Raw genomic sequence first — 18,808 nt, forward strand, 5'->3', positions numbered from 1 at the left:
CTCCTTGAAATAATTCCCTACCAGATAGTGAGAACTCTACTTGAATGTGAAAACTCCTTGCTATGGGAGTATCCCTACTCCACCCCTACTTAAGACTGCTTTAGGGGAGAAAACTCCTTGCTATGGGAGGACCTGATACCACCCGTACTTAAGACTGCTTTAGGGCAGAAAACTCCTTGCTAAACAATGAAAGTACTTAAAAACCATACTTATAAAGGAAAGGAGTTCTTTGAGCCATGCCTGTTTTTGGAATTGATACAATGGGATGCTAGGTGCCTAAAAAGGTGGGGCAACTTGTAAACTACTTAGACCTAAAAGGTGAAAACTTACTTAGAGGTTTTCTCTTAATGAAATTAGTCGACACAGCAGCATTTTTTTTCTGACTTACTAAAGAGATTAATCTACTCAGCTGTGAATTCAAAATGGGCTGTCTTTTGGAAAACATCTACAGTGATTGGTAGATGGAAGAACTTAGGGGAGGTGACATAGGAGATTTGGCCCTTAAAAATAAGAGCTCAGAGAAGAGCTGGAGGTCATTCTGAAACATTCAGATTGAGGAGGACTCATTCTGAAACATTCAGATTGAGGAAGGACTGATTCTGAAACACTAAGATGGAGGAGGGAGCTGGTGAAAGCAGCTGAGATGATGCTGGCCTGGTGTCACTAGAATCCTTGCTTAGGCAGACCTTGTGGTGAGTGTTAAAAGACTGACTGACTGATCTCTCTCTCAAGACTCAGGTCTAGGCCATGTTGGCTTAAGGCCCTTCATACTTATTTCCTTTTTCTCTCTTTCTCTCTTTTCTTTAAATTCCACATTTGTATTAATTAAAATCTCTATAAAACCCAGTGACTTGAGTATTTGAATAATTGGGAATATTTCCTTGGCGACCACCTTATATTTGATTTAAAAACCAAGACACTATAGTGAAACATATTTTCTGCGGTCAAATTTACTCACCCTCTCTTATATCTATCACAATTTATATCTTCCACCATTTTAACTCACTACAGTTTATGGGCTTCACTATTTTAAATCTCACAACAGGATATGAGAAGACTGATGCCTGGTGGGAGTAGATGAATTACAAAATCCATAATTTGGGAAAGTCTGACTGTTATGCCTGTGTGGGTGGGCTGCTGAGAGCACATGTGGTCCTCAAGTGTATGATGGTTATCCTCTTCTGAGAATTTAACCCAGAGAATTGCAGTGCACTGACTTCCCTTTATCCATCTACTAAGATAAGTGGCACAAAAGAAATACCACTGGCTAAAAGAGGACTCTGGAATCACACCACATGTATCTCATGACACATAAGTAGAAACCCCAGTCTGCAGCAGCTAGAGTGTGCTCAAATATGGGCATCCCTCGGGGAAACCTCTGGTAGTCTTGTGAGGGAACTACGCTGAAGCAAGTATTGATGAACTGGTAAGGAACATGTGTCTTGGTAAAGTTGGAAATCCCATTCACAATAGATAGGAGTAACTGGTGGAGTCCTGGATGAGTTCAAAGCTAGAAACCAAATAGCAGCTGAAATTGAATCCCTTTTTTGGTGGATTACAATCAATAAGAAGGTAGATTGGATTCTAATACTTCCCTGTTTAGCCCCTTGTTTCATAGCTCTCATTCAGAGAACTATGGAGAACAGGATTCTAAGAAAATGAAAAGTCTTGGATTTAGATGGAATAGATGAGAACCTATTTGACCTGGAAGCTGAATTACTGCTTCAAAATGGGAAGAGAAAGCACACAATTAATTAAAAAAAAAGTGGGGAATGGCAGAATTGAATGGGATATAATCTGTATTTCTTATAAGAAGTGTTTTATCCCAATATTTTCAAGAACCTAGATAGAAGTTAGTATTTCCCCTTCCTTTTAGAACACCCTCTTCTCTAAAAACAAAGCCTTTGACCTGCCAACTGTAAATCTTGAAATTTCTCAGACTTGTGAATGTTAAAAATTTCCACATTGAGGAATCCTCCATTGGAACAAATTCCCTACTGGAAACATTCCCTATTTTGATGTGAGAACTTGCCAGGATCAGAAATGGGAGGACCTCTACTACACCCGTACTTAAGACTGCTTTAGGGAAGAAAACTCCTTGCTATGGGAGGACCTCTACTCCACCCATACTTAAAACTGCTTTAGGGGAGAAAACACCTTGCTAAACAATGAAAGTACTTGGACCCATGCTTATAATAAGGCAAGGAGTTCTTTGAGCCATGCCTGTTTTTTAGAATTGATACAATGGGATGCTAGGTACCTAAAAGGGTCTGGCAAGTTTTCTCTTAATGAGATTAGTTGACTCAGCTGTGTTTTCCCTGGTTCAGATTTACTGAGGGGATTAGTCAACACAGCAGCATTTTCTCTGGTTCAGACTTACTGAGGAGGTTAGTCGACTTAGCAGGAATTCAGATGGGCTTTCTTTTAGAAAACATCTACGGTGATTGGTAGATGGAAGAACTTAGGGGAGGTGACATAGGAAAAAACCTCCTATATAAGAAAAGGAATCTCTTGAGCAAGGGATCCTTGGAGGCTTGGAGAGGCTTGGAGATCCTTGGAGATAGATTCCTTGGAGATAGGATCCTTGGAGATAGATCCTTTTGGAGGAGGCCCTTTGAAGATCTCTTGAGAAGAAGTCCCTTGGGAGGCTGACTCTGGCTGGAACTCCCTCTGGGGAGACTCTGTTCCCCAGACATCCTTGCTTAAGACAAATCTTGTCGTGAGTGATAACTGACTGGTTTCTCTTTTAAGGTTTAGGCCTGGGTTTGCCAGGCCTGCCCTGGGCCGACCTATTCTTTTCTCATTAATTCCTTTTCTCTCTCCTTCTCTCTTTCTTTAATTCCTCATTGTATTATTAATTAAATTCTGTATAAAACCCAGTTGACTTGGGCATATTCATAATTTGGGAATATATTCCCTGGTGACCACCTTATATTTGATTTAAAAACAAAGACACTGTAGTGAAACATATTTTCAGCAGTCAAATTTACTCACCCTTTCTTATATCTATCATAATTTATATCTTCCACCATTTTAACTCACTACAGTTTACAACATCAACCATTTTAATTATAACACAACTCTCTTATCATGTCAAAGGATAGGAGGAGGGAGGTGGAGTTTCTATGATTGGTTGTCTGTATAAATTAGGTCTTTGGACTCAATACTTCAGCATTCCTTGCACATCAAAAGCTGGGGAATGTCCCTTTTGTGAAAGAGTAAACTGCTATCTTTTTGCTCCTGACTCCATTATACATTCATTTAAGTGGAGGAGTCCATTGTTTGTGAACCCCTGTCCTACACAGTTTCTTTTCCAATATTTTTCCTTTTCAAACACCTCATTCCATTTATAAAAACTTTTTTTTTAACTCTTGCTTTATCTCTTCCAGGAATTCTAGTTGAATTTTTGCCTAGGTTATGTTTTTCTCTAAGGTAATGCTTATAGATATTTTAGAGTCATTTCTGCATTTGTGTCTTGGATGTTCCTGCCACCATAATAACTGATTATGGTGTGGTTCTATTTTTGTTTGCTTATTCTTCCAGACCTCTTCCCTACTTAAGACTTGATGTTAGGATTGGACTCAGCTGCAGTTCTGAAGAAAGGTCTGGGTTGGTCCTGTTGCTGCTTTTGTTTGTTTGTTTGTTTGTTTTAGTATTGTGTTATTCCAGGCTCTCAGGGATAGACTGAGAGGATTGACCAAGTTTTCAGTGTTCCTAGAATAGTCTTATCTAGGGCAAAGCCAGATTTCTATACTCTAGTCTGGATGTTGCAAGTTCTTGATCTGGGTTTGGGTTTATGCAAGAATAGGCTTTTGCTGGATTAAGCTCTATTAGCTAGCTAGAAAGCTTTGTTGGTTCAGTAATCAAATTATAGGCTTTTATTTTATTTTTATTTTCTGAAATTCCTACCCTGGTCAGTACTAAGCAGATAGACTAGATGTTAGACTCTCCCACATACTTTCCTATTCCAGAATGCTACCTTTGGATTTAGGTCTCTTTCTCAGTCTGCTTTGTATTTGTGAACTGACATTGGGTTTTGGGTGACAAAGTTGCCAGTTGGTCCCTGTCATGGTGCCTTTGTATAGGTCTACTCTTGCTCTGGTGTACAAGTTCTCCTTGAACCCCAGAGTGCTGAGTGGTACACTCTTGTCCCAACTATATCTCTATTGTCCCAAGACTTAGACTGGTCATATGACTCCTTGTTATCTTTTTCTGGATTTCCCATTCAGGAAATCAGGCTGGTGCATTTTCCAAGTTTGTTTGGAGTTTTGTGGAACAGAGCTCAACTGTACTGCTTTTTGCTACTCCACTATCTTGGCTCCATTTTTGAGTCATCAACTTGTGAAAATAATGACGTGGGAGAAACTGGCAACTTGACCAGTCCAGGCATGCAGTGCAAATTGGTTTTACTGGGTTTCATTTGTTCTGAATTGCAGTGAGACAAACTAATGTAGTCAGGGTAGGAAGCAGAAACATAGCAGAAAATAATAGACTTTGACACTGGAAAGGAAGAAAGGAGTTCTCCATACTGCCCTAAGTTCCAATCTGTTCTCTATTCAGGTATTGAAGTAATTTACCTAATCATGTCACTCTATCCCTCCTCAGTAAACTTCAAGTGACTACCAATTGCCTCTAGGAGCAAGTATAAAATACTTTTTGCCAAAGTCCTTCATAACCTTACTCCCATTTCACTTTTCCAGTCTTTTTATACTCCACTCCTCAACATATATTCTTTGATCCAGTGACACTGACCTTCTGATTGTTCCTCAAACAAGATACTCCATCTCTTGGCTCTAGCCAAGTCTCCTGTGCCTGGAATATTCTCCCTCCTCTCCTCTACTGACCTATCTGGCTTCTACTAAAACTGTACCTTCTACACAGGAAGCCTACCCCAGTCCCCCTTAATTCCAGTGCCTTCCTTCCTTTTGCTAATTTTTTTCCAATTTATCCTGAATATATCTTGGTTTGTATATATTTGTTTGCATATTGTGCCCACTATTATATTGTAAGTTCTTTTGAGGGCAGAGGCTCCCCCCCCCTTTTTGTATTCCCAGCTCTTAGCACAGTTCTTGGCATGTTGTGATTGCTTAATAAATGTTTATTGATTGATTGACCAATGATGAACAATATAACAATCAGTTGTTTTTCTTGGCAGAGTAAATATAGAATGATTGGTATTTATTTATAGTTTTACTTACATTTAAAAAACATATATCTTCCATTTTATCGGAGTAGGGAACTTGTATTGTAGAAACTCCCTTTAGTAAGGAAACTCCTTGAAAAGGCTGTCTGTAATTGGCACTTCTCCTTTCTCTGCTCTCACTGTCTTCTTAATTTTCTACAATATAGCTTCCGATCTTATGTAACCAAAATTGTTCTCAGAAGCTACTAATGATCCTGTTTAAAAAAATACTTTTCCCAGGAAAGGCAATATGGTATAGGTTATAAATATGCTATCATGCTGTATGGATTTCCAAATTCATCATTTTGTGAAAGAAGAAATATATTGTTTGTATTATGAAAAAATTTATGGAGGAAATGAAGTAAAAAATGGTATGCGTCAATCTGCATTCAGTCTCCCTCAGTTTCTTCTGTGGCAGTGGATGGTCTTTTTCATCATGAGTCTCTTGGAGCTATCTCGGATCCTTTCATTGCTGGAAGTAGTTGTCATTTATGGTTCAGCTTATGGTTCAGTGGAATGAAAGTCCAACCTCGAGACAAGAGGTTCAAATTTGGCCCCAGACACTTCCTACCTGTGTGACCCTTGGGAAGTCACTTACACCCATTTGCCTACCTTGTACCACTCTTCTACCTTGGAACCAATACACAGTGTTGACTAAGATGGAAGGTAAGGGTTAAAAAAAAATCATTCACAGTTGATCATCTTACTTTATTGCTATTACTGATTCTTCACCACCACAAAATAAGCTGTTATAAATATTTTGGTAAAATTAGATCCTTTTCCTTCTGTGTTTGATCTTTTTAGGATATAAATCTACTGGTGATATTGGAGGGTCAAAAAGGTATGCATAGTTTTATAGCCCTTTGGGCACGGTTCCAAATTGCTCTCCAGAACAGTTGTATCAGTTTACAGCTTCACCAACAGTGTATTAGTTTCCCAATTTTCCCATATCCTTTCCAACATTTATAAATTTCCTTTTTTTTTGTCATATTACCCAGTCTGATAGCTGTGAGCTGGTACCTCAGAGTTTTTTTAATTTGTATTTCTCTAATACTGATTTGGGGCATTTTTTCATGTGACTAAGAATAGTTTTAATTTCTTCATCTGAAAACTATTTTAAAAAATTTTAATTTTATTTCATCAATTTAGAACATTATTCTTTGGTTACAAGAATCATATTCTTTCCCTCCCTCCCCTCTACCTACCCTTCCCATAGCTGACTCACAATGCCACTGGGTAATGTGTCCTTGATCAGGACCTATTTCCATGTTGTTGATGTTTACATTAGGATGGTCATTTAGAGTCTATATCCCCAATCATATTCCTCTTGACCCATGTAATCAAGCAGTTGTTTTTCTTTGGTGTTTCTGCTCCCACAATTTTTCCTCTGAATATGGATAGTGTTCTTTCTCATAAATCCCTCAGAGTTGTACAGGATCACTGCATTGCCACTAATGGAGAAGTCCATTCCATTGGATTGTACCACAGTGTTTCGATCTCTGTGTATAATGTTTTCCTGGTTCTGCTCCATTCACTCTGCATATATTCCTGGAGGTCATTCCAGTTCCCATGGAATTCCTCCAGTTTATTATTCCTTTGAGCAAAACAGTATTCCATCATGAACAGATACCAAAATTTGTTCAATCATTCCCCAATTGAAGGGCATTCCCTCATTTTCCAATTTTTTTGCCACCACAAAGAGTGCAGCTATTCTTGTACAAGTGTTTTTCCTTATGATCTGTTTGGGGTACAAACCCAGCAGTGCTATGGCTGGATCAAAGGGCAGACAGTCTTTTAGTGCCCTTTGGGCACAGCTCCAAATTGCCCTCTAGAATGGTTGGATCAATTCACACCTCCACCAGCAATGCCTTAATGTCCCAACTTTGCCACATCTGCTCCAGCATTCATTACTTTCCTTTGCTGTCATGTTAGTCAATCTGCTAGGTGTAAGGTGATACCTCAGAGTTGTTTTGATTTTCATCTCTCTGATTATCAGAGATTTAGAACACTTTTTCATGTGCTTATTAATAGTTTTGATTTCTTTAACTGAAAATTGCCTATTTGTATCTCTTGCCCATTTATCAATTGGAGAATAGCTTGATTTTTTGTACAATTGCTTAAGCTCTTTATAAATTTGAGTAATTAGACCTTTGTCAGAAGTTTTTGTTATGAAGATTGTTTCCCAATTTGTTACTTCCCTTCTAATTTTGGTTGCATTGGTTTTGTCTGTATAAAACCTTTTTAATTTAATGTAATAAAAATTATTTATTTTACATTTAGTGATTTTTTTCTAACTCTTGCTTGTTCTTAAAATCTTTCCTTTCCCAAAAATCTGACATGTATACTATTCTGTGTTCACCTAATTTACTTATAGTTTCCTTCTTTATATTCAAGTCATCCACCCATTCTGAGTTTATCTTGGTGTACGTTGTGAGTTGTTGATCCAACCCCAATCTCTCCCATACTGTCTTCCAATTTTCCCAGCAGTTTTTATCAAATAGTGGATTTTTGTCTCCAAAGTTTTGATCTTTGGATTTATCATATACTCTCTTGCTGAGGTCACTTAGCCCCGAGTGTATTCCACTGATCCTCCATTCTGTCTCTTAGACAGTACCATATTGTTTTGATGACCACTGCTTTATAGTATATTTTGAGATCTGGTACTGCAAGGTCCCCTTCCTTTGCAATTTTTTTCATTATTTCCCTGAATATCCTTGATCTTTTGTTCTTCCAAATGAACTTTGTTATTATTATGTTTTTTTCTAACTCAGTAAAAAATTTTTTTGGTAGTTCGATGGGTATGGCACTAAATAAGTAAATAAGTTTGGGTAGGATGGTCATTTTTATTATGTTTGTCCTACCCATGAGCAGTTAATGTTTTTCCAATTGTTTAGATCTAGTTTTAATTATGTGGAAAGTGTTTTGTAGTTGTGTTCATATAACTCCTGTGTTTGTCTCGGCAAACTAGGGTGATTTTAAATGGAATTTCTCTTTCCAATTCTTGTTGCTGAGATGTGTTGGAGATTCATAGAAATGTTGATGATTTATGTAGGCTTATTTTGTATCCTGCAACTTTGCTAAAGTTGTTGATTATTTTGACTAGCTTTTTAGTTGGTTCTCTAGGATTCTTTAAGTAGACCATCATATCATCTACAAAGAGTGATAGCTTAGTCTCCTCATTGCCTATTTTAATACCTTCAATTTTTTTTCTTCTCTAATTGCTACTGCTAGTGTTTCTAGTACAATGTTAAATAATAGAGATGATAATGGGCATCCTTGTTTCACTCCTGATCTTATTGGGAATGCATTTAGTTTATCCACATTGCAGATGATGTTTGCTGATGGTTGTAGATCTACACTGTTTATTATTTTTTGGAAAGGCCCTTCTATTCCTATGCTTTCCAGCATTTTCAATAGGAATAAGTGGTGTATTTTGTCAATGGCTTTTTCTGTATCTGTTGAGATAATCATGTGATTTTTGTTAGTTTGGTTGTTGATACGGTCAATTATGTGAATGGTTTTCCTAATATTGAACCATCCTTGCATTCCTGGTATAAATCCCACTTGATCATAGTGAATAACGCTTATGATTATTTGCTGGAGTCTTTTTGCTAGTAACCTGTTTAAGATTTTTGCGTCTATGTTCATTAAGGAGATTGGTCTGTAGTTTTCTTTCTCTGTTTTTGACCTGACTGGCTTTGGAATCAGGACCATATTTGTGTTATAAAAGGAATTTGGTAGAACTCCTTCTTTGCTTATTATGTCAAATAGTTTGTATGGTATTAGGATGAGTTGTTCTATGAATATTTGATAGAATTCACTTCTGAATCCATGAGGCCCTGGGGATTTCTTCCTAGGAAGTTCCTTGATGGCTTGTTCAATTTCTTTTTCTGATATGAGATTTTTAAAGAATTCGATTGCTTCTGTTAATCTAGGCAATTTATATTTTTGTAAATAGTCACCCATGTCACCTACATTGCCACATTTGATGCTATATAATTGGGCAAGATAGTTTTTAATGATTGCCTTAATTTTCTCTTCATTAGAGTTGAGGTCTCCTTTTTCATCTATGATAATATTAATTTGGTTTTCTTCTTTCATTTTTTTTATTAGATTGACTAGTACTTTGTCTGTTTTGTTTGTTTTTTCAAAACTCTAGCTTCTAGTCTTATTTATTAATTCAATAGTTCTTTCACTTTTGATTTTATTAATTTATCCCTTAAATTTTAGGATCTCTAATTTAGTTTTCATCTGGGGGCTTTTAATTTGTTTGCTTTCAAGTTTTTTGACTTGCATATCCAATTCATTGACCTCTGCCCTCCTTAATTTGTTAATATATGAACTAAAGGATATAAATTTCCCCCTGGGTACTGCTTTGGCTACATCCCATATATTTTGAAAGGATGTCTCATTATTGTCATTTTCTTCAATGAAATTATTAATTGTTCCTATGATTTGTTCTTTAACTGATTTTTTAGAATCATATTATTTAATTTCCAATTAATTTTTGTATTGTCTCTCCATGTACCCTTACTGATTATTATTTTTATTGCATTATGATCTGAAAAGGTTGCAGTTATTATTTCTGCTTTTCTGTGTTTGCCATGTTTTTATGTCCTAGTACATGGTCAGTCTTTGTGAATGTACCATGTGCTGCTGAAAAGAAGTTGTATTTCTTTTTGTCCCTATTTATTTTTCTCCATATATCTATTAACTCTAATTTTTCTAAGATTTCGTTCACATCTCTTACCTCTTTCTTACTTATTTTTAATTTAATTTATCTAAATTTAATAGTGGTAGGTTCAGGTCTCCCTCTAGTATAGTTTTACTATCTATTTCCTCCTTTTACTCCACTAGTTTCTCCTTTAGAAACTTGGACACTATCCCATTTGGTGCATACATTTTTATTACTCATATTTCCTCATTGTTTAATACTGCTTTTTATCAGGATGTAGTTACCTTCCCTATCGCTTTTAATCAGATCTATTTTTACTTTAACTTTGTCCGATATCATGATAGAAAGAAGGCAACTTCTGTCTTCTTTCTATCAGTAGAGGCCCAATAGATTTTACTCCAACCTTTAATTCTAACCTTATGCATGTCTACCTGCCCCATTTGTGTTTCTTGTAGACAACATATGGTAGGATTTTGGTTTCTCATTCACTCTGCTATTTGTTTTTGTTTTATGGGTGAGTTCATCCCATTCACATTCAAAGTTATGATTGCCACTTGTATATTCCCCAGAATTTTCATATCCTTTCCTAATTCTGTCCTTTCTTCTTTTGCTATATCCTTTTAAAGCAGTGATTTGCTTTTAATCAGTCCCCATAAACCCCACCCATAAAATGTTTCCCTTTCTTCCCCCTCCCTATTTATTAACTTCTTATTTTTTTTAGGGTCTGTTAAGTTCCCTCCCCCTTCTTTTTCCCTCCCTTTTTCTATTCCCTCCCCCTTCCCCCCTTAGTTTTCCCTTCTATGGTAAGATAAAATGTAATACCCCAATGGATCTAGATGCTCTGCCCTCTCTGAATTGGTTTCACTGAGAATAAGGTTTAGGTATTACATATTAGCACTCTCTTCCTCTCCTTATAATAGTATTCTTCCCTCCCCTTCCTATGTGCCTCTTTGTGTGGTATAGATTATCCCATTTATCTTATTTCAAGTTTCTCTTGGTGCCATGTTCAATCCCCCCCCTCCCTTTTTCTTTTTACATATCATCTTATACCACTTATTATCCCAATCTGTTTGTATGAATGATTCTTCTAATTACTGTAATAATGAATATAATTTTTGAGTTACAAATAACATTTTCCCCATATATTGATATAAACAATTTGATCTTATTGAAGCCTTTAAAGAATAAAGTTTGAATAAAAAAATTTTTTCCCCTTTCCCCTCTCTTTCTTATTTAACTTTTCATGTTTCTCTTGAATTTTGTGTTTGGATATCAAACTTTCCACTTAGTTCTGGTCTTTTCTTTACAAATACTTGGAAATCTTCTATTTTGTTGAATGCCCATACTTTCCCCTGGAAGTATATAGTCAGTTTTGATGTATAGGTGATCCTTGGTTGAAGACCCAATTCTCTTGCCTTTCTGAATATCATGTTCCAAGCTTTGCGGTCCTGTAGTGTGGCAGCTGCCAGGTCTTGTGTGATCCTGATTGGTGCTCCTTGGTATCTGAATTTACTCTTTTTGGCTTCTTGTCGAATTTTTTCCTTAGCTTGAAAGCTCTTGAATTTGGCAATTACATTCCTGGGAGTTGTCTTTTGAGGATTTATTGTAGAGCGTATTCTATGAACTCTTTCAATGTTTATTTTGCCCCCTTTTCCAAGAACATCAGGGCAGTTTAATTGGATAATTTCTTGTAATATGATGTCAAGATTTCTGTTCATTTCTGGGTTTTCAGGTAGACCAATGATTCTCAAATCATCTCTTCGTGATCTGTTTTCCTGATCTATCATCTTATCAATGAGATATTTTATATTTTCTTCTATTTTGTCAGTGTTTTGACTTTGCTTTATTAATTCTTGCTGTTCTGCAAGATCATTGGTTTCCAATTGCCCAATTCTGGTTTTTAAGGCCTGTTTTTCTGCTATAATATTTTGATTTTCTGCTTTAATCTTTTGATTCTCTGCTATAATCTTTTTGATTTTCCTTTTCAGTTTGGTCTATTCTGCTTTTTTGTGGCTTCCACCTGTTTCTCCGATTGGGAGTTCTTGTCCTTTTAACTGTTCTTTTCTTTTTGAACTACTTCTCACTTTTCTTGCCAGAAGGCTTCCATCTTTCTTGGTAAGCTCCAATTTAAATTCTTCAAGAGTTTGTGGACAATTTCCAGTATTTTTTGGAAGGTTTTGGCCCATTTATTTGGATTTCCTCTTCTGCTATTTCCTCTCTAGTCTGGATTTTTCCTCCATAAAAATTATCCAGGGTCACTGACTTCTTGTTTTTCTTGGTGTTGAGAAGTTGTTCCTGGGCACTGTTTGCCATCACTATGGTTGTTTTTCCTTTCCTTAGTCAGAAATCTGAGTGAGGAGTGAATTCTCTCTGTGTATAGAGCTAAGGAGAAAGGATTTTACCTGAGGCCATCTCTCGAGTCTCTGTAGCTTCTGCTGTTTGCTGCCCTTCTCTGTGCTATCTCCGAGGTCCAATTTGAACCCAGGACCTTCTGTCTCTAGGCCTGGCTCTCAATCAACTGAGCTACCCAGCTGTCCCTTAAGATTAAGGGGAAGAAAAAGAAAAACTGCTGATTCCAATTTAACTTAAGGAGAAAAGAGAAGAGAGAAAAAGTTTTTTATACTCACGTGTTCTAGCAGCTGTGTCTTTAAGCCAAGTTTGCTGTTAAAAGGGACTAAGTGGTGAGAAGGTAGAGTAAAAAGGCAAAGAATTTCAGAAGTTTATTGGGAGAATTCTTTAGACTCCCATGTGGTCAGCCACAATGTGACAAGGAAATCACTTTAAAAGACTGATAAATATTAATTTAAGGTCGCCAAGGAATTCAGCTATGTAATTCCTAAATGAAAACTCAAGTCAGCAGTCAACCTTTCATGGAGTTTAATTACAAACAGGAGGAAGAAAGGTATTGAGAGAGAGAGAGAGAGAGAGAGAGAGAGAGAGAGAGAGAGAGAGAGAGGGGAGAGAAGGGAATAGGGCTTAAATACCCCTTCTGTTTAGGCTGGGCCAAAAGGCCCAAGCCCTTAGATAGCTGGGGCAAAGAAAAGAGATCAGTCCCTATCACTCACATGACCGAAATGGAGAAACAGTCTCAGGGGCCTCCACCTCCAGCCTCCTTCAGAGCAAGCTTCTCAGAGCACCACCTCTCAGAGCAAAACCTCTCCAACCACCCTTCAGTCCTCAGACTCCGCTATCTTTAAGGAAACCATCTAAATTCCCTCCCCTCAGTTCTCACATCTACCAATCACTGTCCATGTCTTCCCTGTGTCAATGGTGGCTCTAGCTTAACCCAGGACCACCCAGAGTTCTGCCCCTTTGCACATGTCTGTCGAAGGTCATATTCTCAAATAATTAAATTTTGATCTATGCTGCAGCCCTTCCTAAATCCTGTTGGGAATGAGTAGGGTGGAGATTGTAAGTTCCAAGATCTGGTTCTGTCATTCCAAGTATCTCTATTGTATCAATTCTAAAATCAATCATGACTCAAAGAACTTCCTGTTCTATGCTTAAGCATAGGTCAAAGCCCTTTCCATTGTTCAGCAAAAGGTTTCTGTCCTAAAGCAGTCCCAAGTAGGGAGGAGAAGGATCCTCCCATGCCAAAGGGGTTCTTACTATCAGTAGGAAATTTTTTTCAGCATGAGATTTCCCAATGGGGAATTTTCCAACATTCATAAGTCTAAGAAATTTTAAGGTTTACACTGTTCATGTCCCTTGCCCATTCATCAATCGGAGAATGGCTTGATTTTTTGTACAATTGCTTGAGCTCTTTATAAATTTGAGATATTAGACCTTTATCAGAGGTTTTTGTTATGAAGATTGTTTCCCAATTTGTTGCTTCCCTTCTAATTTTGGTTACATTGGTTTTGTTTGTACAAAATCTTTTTAATTTGATGTAATCCAAATTATTAATTTTACATTTTGTGACTCTGTCTTGGTTGGTTTTAAAGTCTTTCCCTTCCCAAAGGTCTGAAGTGTATACTATTCCGTGATCACCTAATTTACTTATAGTTTCCTTCTTTATGTTAAGGTCATTCATCCTTTCTGAGTTTATCTTGGTGTAGGGTGTGAGATGTTGATCCAGACCTAGTCTCTCCCACACTGTCTTCCAGTTTTCCCAGCAAGTTTTTGTCAAATAGTGGATTTTTGTCCCAAAAGCTGGGGTCTTTGAGTTTGTCATAGACTGTCTTGCTGAGGTCATTTACCCCAAGTCTATTCCACTGATCCTACTTTCTGTCTCTTAGCCAGTACCAAATTGTTTTGATGACTACTGCTTTATAGTATACTTTGAGATTTGGGATGCAAGGCCCCCTTCCTTTGTATTTTTTCCATTATTTCCCTGGATATCCTTGATCCTTTGTCCTTCCAAATGAACTTTGTTATGTTTTTTTCTAATCCAGTAAAAAATTTTTTTGGAAGTTCAATGGGTATGGCACTAAATAGATAGATCAATTTGGGTAGGATGTTCATTTTTATTATATTGGCTCGTCCTACCCATGAGCAGTTAATGTTTTTTCAATTGCTCAAGTCTAGTTTTAATTGTGTGGAGAGTGTTTTGTAGTTGTGTTCATATAGTTCCTGTGTTTGTCTTGGGAGATAGATTCCTAGGTATTTTATTTTTTCTAAGGTGATTTCTCTTTCTAACTCTTGCTGCTGAGATGTGTTGGAAATATATAGAAATGCTGATGACTCATGCGGGTTTATTTTGTATCCTGCAACTTTGCTAAAGTTCTTGATTATTTCAATAATTTTTTTGTTGATTCTCTAGGATTCTATGAGTAGACCATAATATCATCCGCAAAGAGTGAAAACTTGGTTTCCTTATTGCCTATTTTAATGCCTTTAATTTCTTTTTCTCCTCTAATTGCTATTGCTAGTGTTTCTAGTATAATGTTAAACAATAGAGGTGATAATGGGCATCCTTGTTTCACTCCTGATCTTATTGGGAATTCATCTAATTTATTCCCATTGCAGATGATGTTCCCCCTTTTCATTTTGATGCTGTTAATTTGCTTTTCTTCTTTCCTTTTTTTAATTAGATTGACCAGTACTTTGTCTATTTTGTTTGTTTTCTCAAAGTACCAGCTTCTAGTCTTATTTATTAGTTCAATAGTTCTATCACTTTTGATTTTATTAATTTCTCCCTTAGTTTTTAGGATCTCTAGTTTGGTTTTCTTCTGGGGGTTTTTAATTTGTTCACTTTCAAGTTTTTTTATTTGCATTTCCAATTCATTGATCTATGCCCTCCCTAATTTGTTAATATTTGCACTCAGGGATATGAATTTTCCTTTGAGTACTGCTTTGGCTGCATCCCATAAGGTTTGAAAGGATGTCTCACCATTGTCATTTTCCTCGATGAACTTATTATTTGTTTCTCTGATTTGTTCTCTAACTAACTGATTTTGTAGAATCATATTATTTAATATCCAATTAATTTTTGTATTGGCTCTTCATGTACCCTTACTGATGATTTATATTGCCTCATGATCTGAAAAGGCTGCATTTATTATTTCTTCTTTTCTGCATTTGTATGCCATGTTTCTGTGACCTAGTGTATTGTCAATCTTTGTGAATGTGCCTTGTGGTGCTGAGAAGAAGGTGTATTCGTTTTTGTCCCTATTTATTTTTCTCCATATGTTTATTAACTCCAATTTTTCTAAGATTTCATTCACTTCTTTTACCTCTTTCTTATTTATTTTTTTATTTGATTTATCTAAATTTGATAGTGGTTGGTTCAGATCTCCTACTAATATGGTTTTACTGTCTATTTCCTCCTTCAATTTTCCTAGTTTCTCCATTAGAAATTTGGGTGCTATGCCATTTGACACATACATGTTGATTAGTGATATTTCCTCATTGTCTATAGTCCCTTTTAACAGAATGTAATTACCTTCCCTCTCCCTTTTAATCAGGTCTATTTTTGCTTTGACTTTGTCAGATATCATGATTGCAACTCCTGCCTTCTTTCTAACAGTTGAGACCCAACAGGTCTTACTTCATTCTTTAATTCTGACCTCGAGAGTATCTACCCATCTCATGAGTGTTTCTTGAAGACAACATATGGTCGGGTTTTGGATTCTAATCCATTCTGCTATTTTCTCCGTTTTATGCGTGAGTTCATCCCATTCACGTTCAAAGTTATGATTGTCACTTTTGGATTCCCTGGCATTTTGATATCCCCCCTCCCCTAATTCTGACCTTTCTTCTTTAGCTAGAACTTTTTAAGCCAGTGATTTAATTTAAATCAGTCCCCCTAGTCCGCTCCCTTGATAAGTTTCCCTTTCTAGCCCCTCCCTTTTTGTTCCCTTCCCCTCCCCCCTCTCCTCTCCTTTTTTGTGTCCCCCCCCCTTGGTTTTCCCTTTTTTCCTTACCTTGTTGGATAAGATAAAATTCAAGATCCCAATCGATCTAGATGCTCTTTCCTCTCAGAGTTGATTTCACTGAGAGTAAGGTTGAAGTAAAAACTCTCTTCTGCTCCTTCTTATAGGAGAATTCTTCCCCTCCCTTTCCTATGTGTATCTTTGTGTGAGAAAGATTGTTCTATTTAGTTTTTTTTCTATTTCTTGGAGTATATCTTAGTACCATCAACGATTTCCCCCCTTCCTTTTTCTTTCTATTCCCCCCTCTCTCCATATTGTTTTGATGCCCCAAACTTTCCCTATGCGTGATTCTTCTTACTACTCTAATGATGGCATACAATTTTTGAGAGTTACACATTACATTTTCCCCATATATTAATATATATAATTTGATATATATGTAGTCTTTATAGAAGAGAGTTTGAATAAAAGAAAAAGATAACATTTTTCTCCTTTTCCCTTTCCTTCATTTTTGCCTTTTCAAGTTTCTCTTGCCCTTTATATTTGGATGTCAAACTTTCCACAGAGCTCTGGTCTTTTTGTTACAAGTACTTGGAAATCTTGTATTTTGTTGAATGCTTATACTTTCCCTTGGAAGTATATAGTCAGTTTTGATGGATAGCTGATTCTTGGTTGAAGACCCAGCTCTCTTGCTTTTCTGAATATCATGTTCCATGCCTTACGGTCGTTCAGAGTGGAAATTGCTAGGTCCTGTGTGTCCCTGATTGGTGTTCCTTTATATCTAAATTGTCTTTTCCTGGCTTTTTGTAAGATTTTTTCTTCTGTTTGGAAGCTTTGGAATTTGGTGATTACATTCCTGGGAATTGTCTTTTGGAGATTTAGTGTAGAGGGTGTTCTGTGAACTCTTTCAATGCATATTTTGTCCTTTTGTTCTAGAATCTCTGGGCAGGGTTCTTTGATGATATCATTTTTTATGATATCAAGATTACTGTTTATTTCTGGCTTTTCTGGTAGACCAATGATTCTCAGATTGTCTCTCCTTCCTCTGTTTTCTAGGTCTGTCCCCTTGTCAGTGAGATATTTTATGTTATCTTCTAATTCTTTAGTCTTTTGATTTTGCTTTATTAATTCTTGTTCTTTTGCAAGATCATTGTCTTTCAGATGCCTGATTCTGACCTTTAAAGACCAGTTTTCGTTTTCAGTTTGGTGTGACCTGATTTTTGAGGCTTCGAACTGTTTCTGCATTTGCATAATTTGGTCCCTCAGATTGCTGAGTTCCTTTTGCATTATTTCCCATTTTTCATGCCAGAAGGCTTCCATCTTTTTGATAATTTCCAATTTAGAGTCTTCAAGATCTTGTGGAGAATTTCCATTTCTTTTGGAAGGTTTTGGAGCATTTGTTTGTGTTTCCTCTTCTATTTGCTTTGTATTTTGTATTTTTGCTGCATAAAATGTGTCCAAATTTACCCCCCCCCCCCCCCCTTCTTCTTGCATTTCTAGGTGTTTGGGGGCTGTTTTTCCTCAGCACTGTTTGCCATCTCTATGGTTTTTCCTCCCCTTTCCAGTCAGAAATCTGAGTGAGGAGGGCTTTTTCTCCGTGTATGGGTCTAATGCTTGAAACTTTAGCCCCAGGAAAATTGTCCATTCTCTGCAGCTGTGCTGTCTTCCCAGGGAAGCCCAGTGTCTGCCCACATTTCGGGTATTACTATTCTCAGTTCTCTCCAGCAGCTTCTCCACTACCTTACTTCCATGCTCTGAGCCTGGCACAGCACTGCCCCAAGGTACCCCAGTGCCTTTGCCCAACGCGAGGTTCCTGTCCTTGCAGGAGGCCCTGAACTCGGGGGGGGGGGGGGGATGGTTCCTTCCCAGGATCACACAGCTAGGAAGTTTTTGAGGCTGGATTTCAAACCAGGCTTTGCTCTCTATCTGTTGAGCCATCTATCTGCCCCAATCACTCTCATTCTTAAAAAAAGTTTTACTTGAACTGACAATACATTTAAGCTATCATCCCTTCTCTTTTCTCCCTTTGAAAATTTGACTCCTAGAACCGCTTTCTTCTTACCTTCTACTAATTACTGAACTTTTTGCAATTAGACTCCCAGCCTCACCACTGGATTGAATCTCCTTTCTTCAACAACATGAGTGATCTCTTTATTACTAAATCCAAAGACTTATTCCATATCCATATCAGGTACTTATCACCTCTTAGCTGGACTACTTGCAATAGATTTCTAACACGTCTTCTTGTTGCTTTCCTTCAGTCTTTTGCTCACACTGTTGACATGTCTTTTCCCCAAAGTACAGTTTTATTGTATTACTACCTAGCTCAAAAACTTAAAATTCCTCCTTGTTGTCTATTATGCAAAATAACTGCTTAGCTTGACTCTCAAAGCCCTCTATAATTTCTCTATTTCATTCATTTCTCTACATGGTAGCCAAACTGGCCTACTGTATAATTTTCATAAATCCAGATTTAAATTTTTTTTGAGAAAAAAACTTCAGGAAAAGAAGCTTGGTAACTCCTGAATTAAGAAAATGAACTGTTTGGAGAAGGTGCCACAAGAAAATCTAAAAGAAACCTACACTGCACCAGAAGATCCGGAATGAACTCTGGGATATATTGAAGGGGGGGGGGTT

The sequence above is a fragment of the Monodelphis domestica genome, chromosome 1, assembly GCF_027887165.1.
Source record: "Monodelphis domestica isolate mMonDom1 chromosome 1, mMonDom1.pri, whole genome shotgun sequence".
Taxonomy (NCBI): Eukaryota; Metazoa; Chordata; class Mammalia; order Didelphimorphia; family Didelphidae; genus Monodelphis; species Monodelphis domestica.